General features: G+C 52.6%; 4 non-coding genes across 4 annotated transcripts; 2 read left to right on the top strand and 2 right to left on the bottom strand.

Moving 5' to 3' along the window:
- The first annotated feature begins 1,272 nt into the window (after window positions 1–1,272).
- On the top strand, window positions 1,273–1,345 carry TRNAV-AAC (transfer RNA valine (anticodon AAC)). The gene has a single exon. It is a non-coding gene; the product is annotated as a tRNA-Val (tRNA).
- Window positions 1,346–4,445: 3,100 nt separating this feature from the next.
- On the bottom strand, window positions 4,446–4,518 carry TRNAK-CUU (transfer RNA lysine (anticodon CUU)). The gene has a single exon. It is a non-coding gene; the product is annotated as a tRNA-Lys (tRNA).
- Window positions 4,519–12,642: 8,124 nt separating this feature from the next.
- On the bottom strand, window positions 12,643–12,715 carry TRNAA-AGC (transfer RNA alanine (anticodon AGC)). The gene has a single exon. It is a non-coding gene; the product is annotated as a tRNA-Ala (tRNA).
- A 4,154-nt stretch (window positions 12,716–16,869) lies between these two features.
- On the top strand, window positions 16,870–16,943 carry TRNAI-AAU (transfer RNA isoleucine (anticodon AAU)). Its single transcript has one exon. It is a non-coding gene; the product is annotated as a tRNA-Ile (tRNA).
- The last annotated feature ends 259 nt before the right edge of the window (window positions 16,944–17,202 follow it).

Raw genomic sequence — 17,202 nt, 5'->3', positions numbered from 1 at the left:
AACAGGTTTAAAGGTGAGAAGGGCCAGACTCCAGAACAAGGCCCCCAGACCTGTCAGAATTCAGATGGGGCAACGTGGTTGGGTGCCCCAAGGAGCATGTGCCCTGGTTCATAATAGCAGCAGGTCTTTGGAAATCACTTGGACTGCTGATTCACTTCCAGCATTTTTTCCTATGGTATAATGGGATTTCAAAGTTGGTGGGGTCCTTTCAAAAAGGATCCCTGTCTGGACGAGCCACGCAGGAGCGAAACGAGGAAATTTCAAAGCGCTGCATCTGGAGGCATGCAAATGAGGCGCTGAATATGCATTTCAGTGCCTCATTCGTATTCTTCTGAATGGCCATTTGCCAGGCTATTTCAAAGATTTCTCTCAGTGTAGACGTAGCCCTTCTGAAAGAGTGGGCTGGGTCAGTCTTTCATCTGTGTTCCTAAAGGAGAAAGAGTTTCCTTCCCATTCCCCTGGAGATACCATCATGGTTTCAGCTTAGGGACTTGTCCCACTCGGTGTTTTCCCCAGACGGAATAGTTTATAAGAGCAGAAGAGCACGAAGGTTTGAGTCACACTGGTAGCATTTAAAACTACAAGGCAGCCCCAGAACATCTCCTCTAAACCCCTGCACATCCCAGGCCACCGCACCCCACCCAGTTACCCCTGCAAAGAGCCCAGGCACTTGGATTAGACCACCTGGCAACTCCCCTCTTGGGCCGTGTCTACACGTGCCCCAAACTTCGAAATGGCCATGCAAATAAGACTTATTAAACATTTGTATGTTCTGTAGTTGTTAAAGAAATTCTAGTCTTCAGTTATGCACACACACATTTCTTTGTTATAAGCTGTTGCAAATGTTCAGGCTGGAGCCTGGCTCTGCTCTTCTACTTTTTCCCCACAGCTATGTCTGCACTGGAGAGTTTTTTTCAAAAAAGCCGCAGCTCTTTCAAAAAGTCCTGTGGAGCATCTACACAGGGAGGCTGTGGCTCCACTGCCCAGCCCTTTTGGAAGTGGTATGGAAATGTGGCCAATAAGAAATGCAAATGAGGTGCAGACTTAAATATTGCATGTCTCATTTGCATAACCACTTGGGACCTCAATTCTGGAAGAGATGCTATTGAAAGTCCCAGTTGTGAGTGCAGCTGCTTCCCTCTCCTCCAGCAGCTGAGCCAGTAAAGGACTCCCCTCAATTTCTCTTAGGTCCCCCATCCACATATGGAGGGGAAGCAGTGGCTTGAGGATGCAATTTAGGGGAGGGCAAGATACACCTACTGGGCAAGTTGAGCTTCTGTAGTGTAGTGGTTATCATGTTTGCCTAACACGCAAAAGGTCCCTGAGTCAAAGCCAGGCAGAAGCACGAGCATCTCTGTTTGTCTCACTTTCTCTTATGCCCCTGAGGGCTCATCTCTTTCTGCTGTAGCCTCTCTCTCTGACAAGCCCAACACCCATGTGACAGAAGAAGTTGAACCAGACCCTGTTGTCCAGGAGGGGAGCCCAGCAGATGCATTGCTGCTCGTGCACAGAAGCTCTCTCCTGGCATGTAGTTGAAGGGTTTTCCCTCACTGATTTCACTGGCTGGGAACCACAGAGCTATCTTTGCCCCTCCTCCAACCGAAGCTGTGCCAGGCAAGTGCCCCTGCCCTATCCCACGTGTTCCCTCCCAGCCACAGCCTGCTCCTGAACCTGCCTCCCATCAGCCCCCTACCTCACAGACAGGCCTGGCAGAGAAGGGGCCAATCAAGCCGGAGCTGCTGTGCTAACAGAGCAGCTGGAAAGGAGCAGAGCATGTCAGGAGGAGACACAAAGGCTGCAGACCCTGCCCATGGCCCTGCTCTGTACCCACCCAGCAGGGACACATGCACAGAGCTGGGGCAGGGCCCAGCCCCAGAGTAGAGAATGCTCATGGCCGGGCTGTGCTGCTCCCAGGCCAGGGCACGACAGGGCCCTGCTCGCCCCAGGAAGCAGCACTGCAGGGGACAGGAGTGAGCGTAGCCCTGTTGGGCCAAACCTGCACATGCTGTGTCCCCGGCCAGACTTCCTGGCAGGGCTGAAGTTGGGACATATGAAAAAGTTCCAGGCGTGTTGGGTGAGGTGCCGAGTGGTGAAGGGGATGGACGGCTAATCCATTGTGCTCTGCAGGGTTTGAATCCCATCCTCACTGAGCCTTTATAGGCACCATCCTGCTGAGCTTTGTTGAGTTCCAGTCCTACTGTGTGATGCTACTTCTAGCACGGCTGAGCCGGCTGCCACCCAGCGCCTGTGCTGGGCAGACTCCAAGCACAGTTCAACTCTGTGAGGCTGAGCTGAGGTCTGGCTGCCACAGGTGGTGGGGTGGGATGATTTCATTTGCCTGACAGGGCCCAGCCCATCTCCAGTGTCAGACCAACAGTGCTACACTCACCTCAGTCCCCTGCAGCCAGGGTGCAGGGGTTCAGTGCCCTAGCCAGACAGCGTGGCAAGGTGGGGGCACCCCTGGCTGAGCTGCACCCAGTGACATGGGCAGCTGTCTCGAAGGAAAGTCCTGTTCCCAAGGCTGAATCAGGGGCTCTGGTCTCTCCCAGCTCCTGGGCTGGGCAGTGCATAGCTGGGAAAAGAGCAGACACTTGCCAGAGGGGAATGAATGTTTCTCTGCCCCAACTGCAATAGATTCTTCCACAGCACCAGCTAGAGGCCCTGAGGCAGGTCTCCATTCGACTGTGCCACCCTGGGCAAGACTTGAGTTCTTCTGTGCTTCTCAGCAGCTGGGGAATGCGTCTTTGGGCCACAGCTCCTGTCCCACAGCTAAAAGGAGCCCCACAGTTAAGAGGCCCCACTTGGGGATTGCCCAATTTTGTACCACCGTGTGATGCTGGCCTCAGCATGCCTGCTGCTTTGGGGGTGGGTTTGGTGGAGGTGAGAAGCCAGGCCGGGGCGGGGGGAGCGGGGGAGGCTCTTTATGGGAGTCATCTGGCCACATGTAGTCATGGTCCTCCCTTTTTCTTAAGCTGTGCTGAGGTGCTCTGTGGCATTAGAGCCTTTCCATGGATGTGTCAGTACCAGCAGCTGCACCTCCGGGTGCCCCAAGGAGGACAGGTGAGCTGGGCTGCTGCCCGTAGCCTTCACGCCCCCAAAGAATGGGTCCATTTCTGGGAGGCCCTATGGGAGTACTTTGATTGGGGGATCAAGTGAGCACCATCCAGGCCTCCCCTGCACACTCCCACCACCACCAGCATACCACCCCCCCACCACTCACTCACTGCCCCCAACACCCACACATTACTCCCACCACCCGCTCCCTGCCCCCCACACATAGAACATGCAGGGGTTGTGAAAAATGAAAATGATTCCTCGTTAAACAACCTAAATTCTCGCCTCTGAGCATGGAACATAACAAACACCATCAGAACTAACTATGTACAATGGGGGGATAACTATATACACTAACTATTTACATGGGGGGAGACAGGGGGCACATGGGGCTTTCCGAGGGTGAGGGTGCTGGTGGCCGTAGCCTTATCCATGGGCTGCGGTGTGCTCGGGCCCTGGCATGCTAGGGTCATGCCCTGGGAGTGTGTGCCCTGTGGGGTACGTGCCTGACAGTCCATCGCCATGGTCTGGGAATGACCATTGGGCAGATGTCCGGCTGGAGCTGTGGGATGGGACGTCCAGCAAAAGCTCAACCTCCTCGCTGGGTCACTTGGGTGCTGGGCCGGATGGTCCTTGCTCTGGCCCTGGGGGTTTGGAGCTGGGCTCTGGTCCTCACTCAGGCTTCACTTTCTGGTGGGGCTCCTTGGCCATGGTTTCAAGGAAGACCAGGAGAGAGTAGGTGTCCCTGGGGCCTAGGATGGCTTTGAGCTCCCGGTAATAAGGGCAAGTGTTGGGGACAACCCCCAGACCAGATGGCTGAGTCCTGCACCCGGGCATAAACCTGCTGCAACTCCTTGACCTTACTCCTGATATGGTGAGGTGGGCAGGAAGGGTGACCTCAAATGGTCAGGCCCTTGGCCAGCTGGGTGAACACTTCTGCATTCCATTGTTTGCTTCCCATAACGTGGAGCACCTCCTCCTCACTCCAGAGGTCACAGAGCTCAGACTCAGTGCAGGACAGGCCCCACTTCCTCTTCCAATGGCTGGAGGCCTGAGAGCCATGGGATGGCCTGGTGGGGGAGCCCTGGGGGCACTCAGGGGGCTGGCTGACTTCTGGTCTCTGGAGGAGCGCCTCATGGTATGGCTGCTGCCTGCATGGTCTCAGCTTCCTGATTCAGGGTTTCCAGGTCCTTGCAGGATTAAGAGCTGATTCCTGCCATGGCAGACCCCACTACTTCCAAGTAGAGGGCTGCAGAATGTCTACACAACTCCTCCTTGTACTGTCTTTGTTTGTACTAGAGCCAAGGACAAGAACACACATTTCCCGCCAGAGGCCAGGACAACAGTGAAAACTGTTTGGTAGGCTGAGAACAGTAGTGCAAGAATGGAAGCGCCCAGGATAGGGCTTGAACCCATGACCCTGAGATTAAGAGTCTCACACTCTGCCAACTGAGCTAGCCGGGCCACAAATAAAATGCTCCATACAGCCTATCACAGAATAGAAAGAGTCAAATGTGCCTGTCAGCTGGGCAAAAGTCAAATGTGTGGGGCAAAGTGCTCACAAGGGCCGGACTCCAGTCTTTGTTATCTGGGCTGCAGGAGGTGAGATGCAAAGAAAACAGACTGTTGGAGTGAATCTTGGCCAAGCCTCTCACTGGTGCTGCTACATCTCCCGAACACCTCACACACCTACGGCAATTTCTGCACAACAAATGAATGCTGACACCATTGATCTCAGCGCAGAGCCGGTGCAGTCAGTAGAACACGTTTCTTTTTCATACAGAGTGAACACACATTTGCAGAGAGTTTTCTGTGGGAAATTGCCTGTTAGTGACTCTCCAGAGAAAGGGGCATTCGTGGCTCACAGACTGTTGTGCTTCACAACAATGGGCGATGGGACGAGAAAGGAGGACCCTGATTCATTCACTCTTCAGTTCCACTGGGGAGGGCAGCACCTTAACCGAGTGTTTTCCCTGCCTTCAATTTGCCCAGCATCAGCTGGGTCAGGCTCTGACCTGCCCCAGGTGAACGTCGGTCGTCCAGCGCAGTTAGTCAAGAGGGAAGGAGAACGGGACAAAGAGGCTCCTTCTCATGCTCATTTTCCTCACCCTGATTCCTCTCCAGCCTCATGGGCAGAGCGGAGGAAGGAAACTCCCTGTGGGGAAGCCCCGGGGGTGTCTGAGATGGCCCCAGCCCTGCAGCCTGTCCCACATGGCTGGTGTCAGGGACCCTCTATGATGTCATCACCTTCCAACTTCTTTTAACCAATCAGCTGAGATGCTGTAAAAGGCCCTTGTGATGTCACTCCCACACCTCCCCCTGGCCAGCAGGGCTCATGTCCTGCCCCTGGCAGCCCCTTTGCATGGCTGAGCTGCTACCCCTGTGTCACCCCCACTCTCTCAGGGACATTCTGGGGCTCTAGCCGGCTGCACATGGGAACACCAGAGGCTGCTCTGTGCCACAGGCTCTTTGCAGAGATCATCTCATCTGACGCCCCTGCAGATCACAGGCCTCCTGTATGGTGCAGTCGGGAGTGTGGCACCAAAGCGCACACCAGACAGGCACTTGGTCTGCACTGGAAGGCGCCCAGGGCTAGAGAAAGCCCCACACCCCGGGGTGTTTGGAGGACATTAATGCAGTGACAGGAAGGGAAAGGACCCAAAGTTCACACTTGTGGGTTTGTATCATAATTCACGTGCAGAACAACTCTGTGCTCAGGTCTGCACATTTCACAGTTTTATTTCTCTCTCAAGTTTAAATTTAATTCTTTGAGCAGTGAGTTCTACAATCCCTGATCTGGCCAGAGTAATGACCAATAGATAGATGGATAGATAGATTCCAAACATCAATCAATCAATCTATCGAATTGGGAATACAGCTACAAATCATAAAATTCCTTCCCTTTAATTTTAGTTAAATTGAATTCCCCTTGAACTGCAGCAAGGGAGGATGGAGATTAGGAGATATTTCCTGTCAGGGCAGTTAAGCACTGGAATAAATTGCCTCGGGTAAAGGCAAAATCTCCATCTTTGGAGATATTTTAGAATTTGGATAAATATAAAGAAGGAAACTTCTTACATTGGTCCCCACTTTTCTTCCCTGAAATTAGCAGCTCCCCTAAAACCATCTCATGTGATCAGAACTGACAGAAATTTCAGTGATGTTCATATATATAAAAAACCCATTTGGGTGTATGTAAGAAAATAAGTCTGCAGAAAGGAAAAACTGAGAAGCAGTAACAGATTTCATCATTTTTAATGAGGTGGATGAGCCTGCGACCCAGCAGCTGGCTGGGCTGTGCCCCTCTTAGGGAATTTCATAAGACTGAAGACTTTGGATATTCTGTGCCCTGCTTCTTGGCCTGGGAGTCTCAACTCTTCTCTTTAGTGGCCGACACATCCCCTGCAGGCCCTGGGGGAGGTAGGGAAGGGGGAAATCACATATGCAGGAATCGCCCCTGTGTTTCCCATTGGCCAGGAAGGGGGAACCACAGCCAATAGGAAGAGGTGGGTTGTGTGTTCAAAATGTCACGATGTGCATGGAGCCACTTTCCCCTCGCCCCCAGGAGCTGCTGCTAGTGGGAGGTGAACCTGCTTTACCCCACTGCACCAGCCCATTGCTGCACCAGAGTTTGATATGCCCCCAATCTACGCTGCTGCACAAGGGATACTGCTGCTACCCAATGCCCTGCAGCCCCTGGAGGATTTGCTGGAGTCACAGGACTGTCTAGGCTGAGTCTCTGAGCCTGTATATCAGGTCTGGCATCCCCAGGCCCTCTCTGTTCCCTGGCAGCATGGCCCACACAGCACAGAAGGAACACAGGGCTGGGACTGGGGACTCAGGTGCCCAGCTCCCATTGCAATGAATGAAATGAATTGGGAAATGCTGAGGTGCCCTATGCAGCTGTGCAGTCAGCATTTGGGTAAGGATGGCCCTGCCACCGTGTACTTTGCTGGCAGGGAGCAATCTAGAGCCCTGATGGGAGGAGATTCCAGCATACACATGTGGTGAGGCTGGCCAGCCTGTTGGGAACGGGCTTTGGCCATCTCCATCCCTCCTCTTGCTTGGCTACTTCCTTCACCTGACTGAGAAGGACTTGGGCCCTGGACACAGCCTGGCCAGCCTTTCCCCATCCCAGGAGATGATGTTCATCACAAGGTTCTTGTCCTGTCCCCACTCTGTTGACCTGACCAACAAAATTCTTGCTGTCCAAAAACACCCCACCAGACCCTGGGTCTCCAGTCCATGTGGCAGAGGAAGGCTTTATGGTCACTACCTCTACATAAGGGACAGGCTTCCGAGTGGGTCTGGAAAAGGTGAGGCTGGGGCTTGCCTGGACCCAGCCACCCAAAGCACAAAGCCAGCCCCCCAGGAGCTCGCACTGCACCACACACCTCCCACACGAAGGGCAGTAGGATCACCCTGCCAAGTGGCACCTGCCCTCCACAGCAGTTTCAGGAGTTTTCTTTAATCTCCATTTCCTCCCCAGTTCTGCTGGCCTCAAAGCTCTGGGAATCAGGGAAGTGAGAAACACAGGAGACCACTGCCCCAGCCAATCATGGCCCCCAGCTCTTCTGCAGAGGTTGTTGTGGAACTCTGGAAATCCTCTTCAGTGACATTCAGGTGTCTGAGTGTCTGGCTGTTCTACACAAGTGGTTCAGAGACGTTCAGGGTGGTGGGACTTCATTCTCCTGCTGGTGTGGGTTGATCAGCAGTAAGTACAAATCTTGTGAATGTCTTTGGGTTGCAACCTTTCCTCAAGAAGTGAGACTGAGTCTCCCCCCCCCCGACACTCCCTTCCTTCCCTTGGAGGTGGTGGGATTAGAAACCTTCCAGGGCTCTGCTTTCTGAGTTTTCAGCTCTAAGCTACTGGATGAGGAAGAGAGCGGCCAGGCCGGTGGGTTGCTGAACCAGGGGACAGGACAGACCAGCAGGAACTGGTGGAGTGACAACAAAGTCCACAACTAGCTTAACTGTTTTCCTTCCAACAAAGCCCAGTGCAGGTTTGTCATGTCACTGGTGGGGGAAGATGGTGGAGCTGTGGAGGGTCCCCGTCCCCCTAGTAAAACAGTGGCTGGCTCAATGGGAGGAGAAGACAGGAGGGTTTCAGCCACAACAGTGGCCTCCCTAAGAGGAAATCAGGTGAACATAGAAGCAAGACCCCTTTGGCTTCACGAAAGGGGAGCTCTTTGAACCAGTGGGGGATGCAGGCCAAGTACTGGGAGGTTCCCAAAAAGCTGAGATAATGGAGGAGACATTCTGGTGGGACTCATTTATCCAGCAGGAGGAAAAAGCCCTTACTCAGGTGCACCTGTGGATAAGAAAACCAAGACCCTGGACAAAGAGAGATTTCCAGGTAACCGCTGTGCTACTAGGAGGTCCCACATTGACTTGAACTGAGATAGAAAGATTCAGAGCTCTAAATGCTGTCCACTTCACCCTGAGACCTGCCGTTTGAATCTTTTCTGGGCACCTGTGACTCTTCATTGACTGGCACCCTGCACTCCTTGGCTAGCCAGATTGTCATGGGCACATTCCTTCTGAGAAAGGTAGAGTTGCCTCTCCAGAGAAACAAAACTATCACCATTTTCCACTGGTAAAGAGGGGCAGAGCTCAGAGATGCAGCATTTGACTGCAGCTAAAGAGGGGCTCCATTTCAGGTGGTTTTCTTCAGGAAAATATATTTTCATTTCTATCTCCAGAACATTCAGTTTTTGCCCTGCATGTTTGCAATGAACTTCAACTCTTAAAATTTTCCTCTGCAAATGTGCCAGCACTGAGGAAATCTGTCCCTCAGCTGAGATCAGTTCCCAGCCTGCGAGGCTCACGTTTCTGTTCCCATCGAACACACAAATGGTGGCTGAAGAAAGGACCAACACAGCAGAGAAAAGGCCCTGACAGATCCCAGCTGCAGAGCACCATGCACTGGCCCAAGGCCCCAAAGCATGACATGACCGAGCCAGGTTAACCCCAGACCCTCAGCCAGGGTCAGGAACTTGCCTTGAGAATGAAAGAATGAGCAGTCCATGCAGTGACTCCTGCCCCAAAGACTCATTTATGAGTAAACCCTGGGGCTCCCAGAGAGGCCAGAGTGAAGAGGAAGAGGGGTTTCTTACCTGGAACAGCTGCCTGGCATGTCCCCTGCTGCTCAGATAGGCCACAAAAAAGAACCTAGATCAAGAACAAACACAGAGAGCAAAACACCACATGAAGAGACCACAACTTTCAGTCCTCAGAATGCACCAAACCAATCCTCCCAACACAGGCTTGCAAGGATTAAGGTGGCCAGCAAGGCTGAATCACTGCCCAGGCTGCACCTGCAGGAAGAGGCTGGGAGCAGAGATTGTCAGCAGGAGCAGATGGGGCTATAAATCAAGGATGGAAGCTGAAAAGACAGAGGCTGCTGGAAAAGGGCAGCCCCTTGTAGGGCTGAGGGTTCATAGACAGCGCATCCAGATGAAGGGGAGTTGTAGGAAGCAGTCCAGGGAAGGAGAAGTGAAACCTGAGAAGGAAAAGCCAAGAAGCGCTGGATGTGGAGTCCATGCTGAGCTACAACCAGAAGGAGGGATTCCTGCAACAGCCACTGAGGGGGTGGCATGGAAAAAGAGGACTGCCTGGGTCACTGTGGGAGAGACAGTGAATTAAAGGACTGTAGCCCAGAAAGGGGGAAATGCCAAGTTATCCAGAAACAGGCAGAGTCAGAAGCTGGACATTTGCGGCTTCCGCCACCAAGTTGTGCTGTCCCAATGACCAGGAGGGACATAGATGTTGGGAGCACATCTTGACAGACTAATGCCTGAGCTGAGCCATCCAGTAGCAAAAGGCTGCTTCATTGTACTGAGCAAATGAACACAGGGAAAACATGCAAAGAGACATCAGTCCCCCAAATGTCTGGGTAAGATATCAGAGAAAGGCAGAAGAAAGGACTTGAGCCCAGGAGCTCTCCCACCCCTAGACCAACAAGCCACCATCAGCCGGTGCTCTGATAAGTACTGCACCTAACTTCACCTTTCCAAGGTCATTTCCAAGCTTTCTTCAGAGCCCTGAAGCAAGAAACCAACTTCCCACTCGGAACAGGTCGCAAACCACTCTGTCAAAACAAAAGTCAGTCAAGTAGCACTTTAAGGAATTGCAGAATAATTCCTGAGGTGAGCTTTCGTGGGACAGACCCACTTCTTCAGACCACAGCCAAACCAGAACAGACTCGATATGTAAGGCAAACAGAACCAAATACAGCAGTCAAGGAGGACAAATCAGATAAACATGTTCAAGGTGAGCAAATCAGAGAGTAGAGGAGTGGGGGGGGGCAGGGAGGTCAAAAATTAGATTAAGCCAAGTATGCAAACGAGCCCTTTTAGTGACTCAGAACATTCCCATCCCGGTTCAAACCATGTGTTAATGTGCCGAATTTGAATATTAACGACAACTCAGCTGTTTCCTTTTAAATAGCGGTGCGAAAAATTTTTTCAGGAACATGCATACTCTTAAGTCATTAATAGAACGGTCCACCACATTAATAGGTTGACTAACTAGTTCGTGGATCTGGAGTGTTTTGATGTCTGTTTTGTGCCCATTAACCCTTTGTCTAAGGGACTTAGAAGTCTGTCCAATATACAAAGCATCTGAGCATTGTTGGCACATGTTGGTAAGAGAAACGCAGGGAACACAAAGTCAGGGAGAGCAGCAAACACACTCTGTGGCGGGAGCATCAGGGAGTTCAACTCAAGACTTCTTGCTCCCTGAGCAACACTCCGCCTTGCAAAACTCATCTTTGGAGGAAAAGCAAACATCACATGTCACTGTTTTAGACAAAAACAAAACCAACCAACCCCCGCCACACAAACCCCAGCTGCACTTGACTTCTCCTTGCCAAAGCCTTCCCCACACTTCCTCCTGCCTGGAGGGAGATTCAGCTGGTGCTGCTGGGCTCAGTCATTCACAGCACTGCCTGGTCTGTGTGACCCCACTCAGCACAAGTTGAGCTTCCTCCGGTGCCTTATAAGATCCAAACACCATCAAAGCTGGGCAAGTGCTTCATTGGTTGGGACGGAGGCTCTTGAAGAGTTCCATCAGGATTTCAACAGTTTCCACCCCACCATCAACCTTAGTCTGCACCAGTCCACAAAAGAGATCCACTTCCTGCACACTAGTGTGCAGAAGATAAGGGATGGTCACAGAAATACCACCCTATACTGAAAACCCACAGACCTCTTTGCTTATCTACACACCTCCAGATTCCATCCAGAGGAGACTATATCATCCATTGTAGACAGCCAGGAACGAAGGTACAACCGTATTTGCTCTGTTCCATCAGAGACAAACATGTACAAGACCTTTACTAAGCTTTCCTCAAACTACAATAGCCACCGAAGGAAGTGAGGAAACAGATTGACAGAGCCAGACGGGTACCCAGAAGCCACCTGCTACAAGACAGGTCTCGCAAGGAAAACAAGAGAACACCACTGGCCATCACAAAGAGCCACTACCTAAGGCCTCTCCAACACATCATCCGTGATCTGCAAACCATCCTGGACAATGATCCTTCACTCTCACAGCCCTGGAGAGGCAGGCCTGTCCTCGCCTACAGACAGCTTGCCAACCTGAAACAAATCCTCACCACCAACTAAAGATCACAACACAGTAACTCCAAACTGGGAACCAAGCCCTGCAACAAACCTTGCTGCCAGTTCTTCTCGCATATCTACACCACGAATATCCTCACAGGACCTGAAAGCAACCACACCATAAGGAGCTCCTTTACATGCACATCTACTAATATAATACATGCCATCATGCACCAGCAATACCCCACGGCAATTTACATTGGCCAAACTGGACGGTCTCTATGTAAAAAAGTAAATGGACATAAATCAGAAATGAGAAAGGGTAAATTAAACAAATGTGTGGGAGAGCACTTCAATCTCCCTGGACACTCAGTAACAGATTTAAAAGTTGCAGTCCTACAACAAAGACATTTTAAAAATCAAAGCAAGAGAGAAATCTCTGAGCTGCAGTTTATTTGCAAATTTAACTCCATCAACCAAGGATTAAACAGAGACTGGGAGTGGCTGGCTCCTAAAAAAAGCAGCTTCTCTGCCCTGGGTGTGAACAGCTCCATCTTAGACTCTGACAATGGGCCACATCCCCCTGTGTGATCTGACTTGGTTTTTCCTCTTTTGATACAAACTACTGATCATGGGCCATTTCCACCTGGACAGATTAGACCATGTCAGCTCTGCCCCTCCCTTTTACTGGGACCCCACTCTTGGTGTTAGGAGAATCATACTCACACCAACTGAGCGAGCCAGCCTGCACAGTGACAGCTCACAAGGGCCCTTTCAGAAAGGAGCAAGAGGCAGCTGCAGGGTCCCTGGGGCCTCTGGAATTGGCTTGTTACACCTCCCCCACTGCTCAGAATCCCCACAGCAGGTGGGAGAGAAGATGGTCCAAGTGCTGTTTTGTGCCCTTGCACACAGCTGAGCACAGGCACCTCCAAATGGCCCCTCTGCATGGAGAGCTTCCTGGGGAGCAGCCAAGAAGAAGGAAGTGGGGAGGGGTCTCCTATTACCTTGGAAAAAAGGCCAGCAATGGAGAATGTGGGTATCGATCCCACTACCTCTTACATGCTAAGCAAGCGCTCTACCATTTGAGCTAATTCCCCCCTGGGCAAGTGAATGTTCTGCCCCAGCCACCTCATTGTTGAGTCCATAGGTCCCTGCAGTTCCCCAGACTCCTTTCCTAAGATGACACTTGTAAAACCAGTTCCAACCAGCTGGCTGAGCGGTTTCGACAGTGCTGCTGATAATGTCACAGTGACGGTTTCAAGATCCAGGTGAGACTTTGGGGCCTCTTGACTAAGTGGCCTGGCTGCTGTGGATGGGGAGGTTCCAGCACGCACAGGGAGTTGTGCAGGTCCAGCCTTGTGGGAGGGCTCTATGGGAATCCCTGCCTGCATCACAATGCTGGTGCTGGCGGGTGCTTTCTGACAGCTCTGGCTAGTAAACACACCCAGATGGGGCACTCCAAAAACAGCTCTAGAAATAAATCACACACGTGGACAGTAATTAGAAGCATAAAAATATGCCCCAGAGCCCCAATGTGAACCCCTCCTCCCACAGACACTGACTGTCCATGATCTCCTCTGCAGCTGCTCTCAGGAATGAAGCACCTGCCAAAGCACCACATGCTACAGACCTCTGCATTTCACAGAGCCACCCCTGTTGCAGGTATATCACCTGCCCATGAAGATCAGTGAAACTCTGAGCCAAGGGAGATGACACGGTCAGAGGACACCAGGCAGTGCAAAGCCAGGCTGCCAGGCACCAGCAGCCCCAGGCAGTGGCATTGTGATGCAGGCAGGGATTCCCATAGAGCCCTCCCACAAGGCTGGCACTGCACAGATCCGTGTGTGTGCTGGAACCTCCCCATCCACAGTAGCCAGGCCACTTAGTCAATATGCCCCAAGGGCTCACATAGAGCTTGAAACCGTCACCATGGCATAATTAGCAGCTGTGTCTAAAGAGCTCAGCCAGCCAGCTGGTAGGAACTGGGCTAACAAGGGTCATCTTTGGACAGGAGCCGGGGAGCTGCAGGGACGTATGGAGTCAGCAATGAGGTGACTGGGGCAGAACATCCCATTTTCTAGAGGGTGTTCGCTCAAATAGTAGAGCGCTTGCTCAGCCTGCACAAAGTAGTGGGATCAATACCCACATTCTCCCATAAAACTGCTCTCCTTGTAACTTCCTGCCCAAGGAATCAAGGGGAGCTGCTTTTGCGGCCCACCCGCCGGAAGCTCACAATGTACAGGGGGTTTGCGGCTGTCTGTGGTGAGCGATGTGCACTGGCACAAGAGAGCACTATCATCATCTTGTCTCCCAGCTGGTGGGAAGAGGAAGTGCTCTCACGTGCAGGCTGGATTTGAAAGAGGAAGTCAGGGCCATGGGCTGCCTCAGGTGAGAGAAAGTGGTGATGCACAGGTGAGCCATGTACTGAAAAGGGAGATACCCCTGGAGCAGGTAGGAACAAGTTGCAGGTGGGTCATTTTGGTGGGCAGGTTTAGCACTGCACGTGCGGAAGGTTCTGGAGTTGGGGTGACAGCTGTGGGGTCTGCTCCTGTGGGCTCTGTGTCTGTGGTAGGAGAGCAGCCAGGGCAGCTGCTGCTCCAAGGCCATGTGCTCTGGGTGAGCTGGGAGCAGCTGAGCTCAGGAGCAGGCAGCAGACTGGGGTCCCTCCAAAGGAAGCACATTGCAGCAGGGGCTGATGTTGTTACCCCTCTGCCAGGGAACATGGGCCATGTTAATGTCGTGCTCAGGGGAAGAGAGGGAGGGGACAGGCAGGGTCCGAGGGGAAACCTGGCAGGGGCCTAGGACAACGGGTGAGGGGCAGCAGGGTCTGAGGGAATTCCGAGCCAGGGCTCAGGGCAGTGGGGAATGGGAGACAGAGTCTGAGGGGGAGATTCCAGGTTGGGGTTCAGGGTGGTGGGGGAGGGGTTGTGGGGATGCCTGGGTGGGATGCTGAGCAGTGGGGGAGGGACAGCAATCTCACTCCAGGAACCACACTGTACCTACAGCTGCCTGTTGCTCCTTTCCGAAAGGGCCCTTGTGAGCTTTTTCTCTGTAGCTTGGATAGTTTACGTGGGTAGCACATGGTGCTCATAAAACCATGGGGTCGAGCCCTTGCTAGCCAGTAGACAAATGCAGGGTGTTCCTCTGTTACCCTTTGTTGGACTGCTATAGGCAGCAATGTCCAAAGACATGAAGGAAGTTGAGTGGCTTCTGGAGACCTGACCAGAGTCTTGCTCAGGAGGCTTCACTCTGCTTTGCAGGGAGGAGCCCTGACCTTTATTCCCTTCACTCCATTATCCTTCCTAATGCCCCTTCACTGGGGTGCTGATGAGTGACAACCTGACCTGCAGGGCTTGTTATCTTCTAAGCAGCTGCTGCTGTGTCTGTCACAGCCCTGGATTTATAAGGGGCTTCTGCACAACAAAGTTATTTCAAAATAACTATCCCAGCCTCTGCACAAGGCAACCGCTGCTTTGAAATAATTCAGAAATAAATAGGGGACAGCTTATTTTGAAATGGGTAAACCTCCTTGTACAAGTACAAGTAATGGCAACAATGTGGAAACAGGGGCTGCGCAGACAGGAGTAAAACCAATTTTGAAAAAAGCCATAGTGTGTCCATTGGCTGCATCTGAAATTAGCTTCCTGTGTGTAGATGCAGTATTAGGAAATCTTGGTCTTGCCACTCACTGATGCTGCAGTTCTCCCAAACACTTAAAGCAACCAGAGTAATATTACCGAGAGTAAACCTCCTTTAACCAATCGTCTGGATCGGACTCTGACCCTCCCCACACAGATGCTGCCGTCCAGCGCAGTTAGTCGTGGGAAAGGAGAATGGGCCAAAGAGGATCCTCCTTGCGCTCACGTTCCTCACCATGAATTCTCTCCCCAGCCTCCAGGGCAGAGCTCTCAAGAAGGAGACTCCCTGAGGCAAAGCCCTGGGGGGTCTCTGAGATGGCCCCAGCCCTGCAGCCTGTCCCACCTGGCCATTGTGCTGGACTGTCTGTGAGGTCACCACCTCCCCACCTCCTTTAGCCAATCATCTGAGGTTCTTCCAAAGGCCCTTGTGATGTCACAGACACACCCACCAGTGCCCTGCAGGGCTCATGTCCTGCCCCTGGCAGCCCCCTCTGCAAACGCACCCCAAGGGTCTGCAACACAAAAGGCACATAAAAAACACGAAAACCCAAACTCCTCCCATCCTCAGTGTCCTGTGGGATCCTGGCACTGGGGCAGGTGGGGAGAGAGGAGGGGAGACTGGTAGTTTCTGACCTGTACACCGCAGAGGAGACAAAAAGTGAAGGAAGCAATTTAACCCCTCCCGTCCTCAATGTCCGCTGGGCAGCAACTCCAGCTGCCCTGCGGCACAATGTCTGTGCTGGGGAATGGGAAGGTGGTGTTGTGGACAGTCCAACCATATGGGTTTGCCCTATGAAAATGCATTTCTTGAAAGTGCTACAGGGCTGTTTTTTGGTTTAAGACACAGACTAACACAGTTACCTCCCTATCAGGAAGCAGTAACATAACAAGGAGACTATTGTGGCTTACCTGGCTAACATACCTGCCTCATAAACAGGAGATCATGAATCAACTCCCAGTGGTGCCCTGTTGTATGTCCTCCCTGGGCAATGTCTCTCCCTGCTGGGGAAGGTAAAGGCTGATGGAAAAGGAGCGTTGGAAAGAATCTAGTCACAGCCTGGAGCTCGGGAAAAGGCAGGTGTGATGGGTGTGGGGAAGGTGCTGCTGTGGCTGCCAGAAGAGAGTCTGTGCCTCACAGCTTTGTGGTTCTGGGGGCTGCCTGTGCCAGCCAGCTCCTCCAGCACGTTTGTAACACAGACACAATTCCCTTTCGGCAGGAGCTCTGTTCTGCCCTGTCTGTGGGAGCAGCTCCTGCCCTCGACCTGCCTCTGCAGAGACACCCCCCAGCCCTGTCCCTGCACACACTAGTGCGTGACAGGGAGCGTCTCACTCCCAGGCACACCCAGCTCTGCCCCCACCCCCGTGGTAATTCACCTCTCAACCCAGCTGTCCCCAGTGCTGACCTGACACACCTGAGATCCCTCTTGTAGCTTCCTTTTGCTTCCTCATCAAAATTTCCTAACCTTGCTGGGAAGTAAAACCCCTGCAGTGGACATGAATTGTGCAGGTGGGAGACATTCTGACACAGCCCCTGGGCAGGGCATCAGTCCAGTGGCCCTGCAGCTGCCTGTTGCTCATTTCCAAAAAGGCCACTTGTGGTGTCTTTTGCACTTGGCCAGCTAGCTCAGTTGGTCAGAGCATGGTGCTAATAACACCAAGGTCATGGGTTCAAGCCCCATGCTGGCCAGGGGCAGGTCTTTTCTGTTTTCCTTCTTGTGGCTGCTTTGGGCAGGAGGCCAAAAGAGCTGAAGGAACCGGGCTGAGAGGCTGGCAGGGAGCAAGTCAGAGTCACCACCCCAGGCTAAGGGAAGGGCTGCAGAGTGGGCCTGGGGGAGGTGAGGATCCCCAGATTCCCAACTCTGCAACACACACCTCACACAGGAAGGAGCAGCAGGAGCCCTCTGCCAAGGGCACCAGCCCCTACAGCAGCTCCAGTGGCTTTCTCT

This window comes from Carettochelys insculpta, unplaced genomic scaffold (genome assembly GCF_033958435.1).
Source record: "Carettochelys insculpta isolate YL-2023 unplaced genomic scaffold, ASM3395843v1 scaffold_0035, whole genome shotgun sequence".
NCBI lineage: Eukaryota > Metazoa > Chordata > Testudines > Carettochelyidae > Carettochelys > Carettochelys insculpta.
Note: the sequence above shows the minus strand (reverse complement) of the source record. Positions and strands in the feature narration are given on the sequence as shown.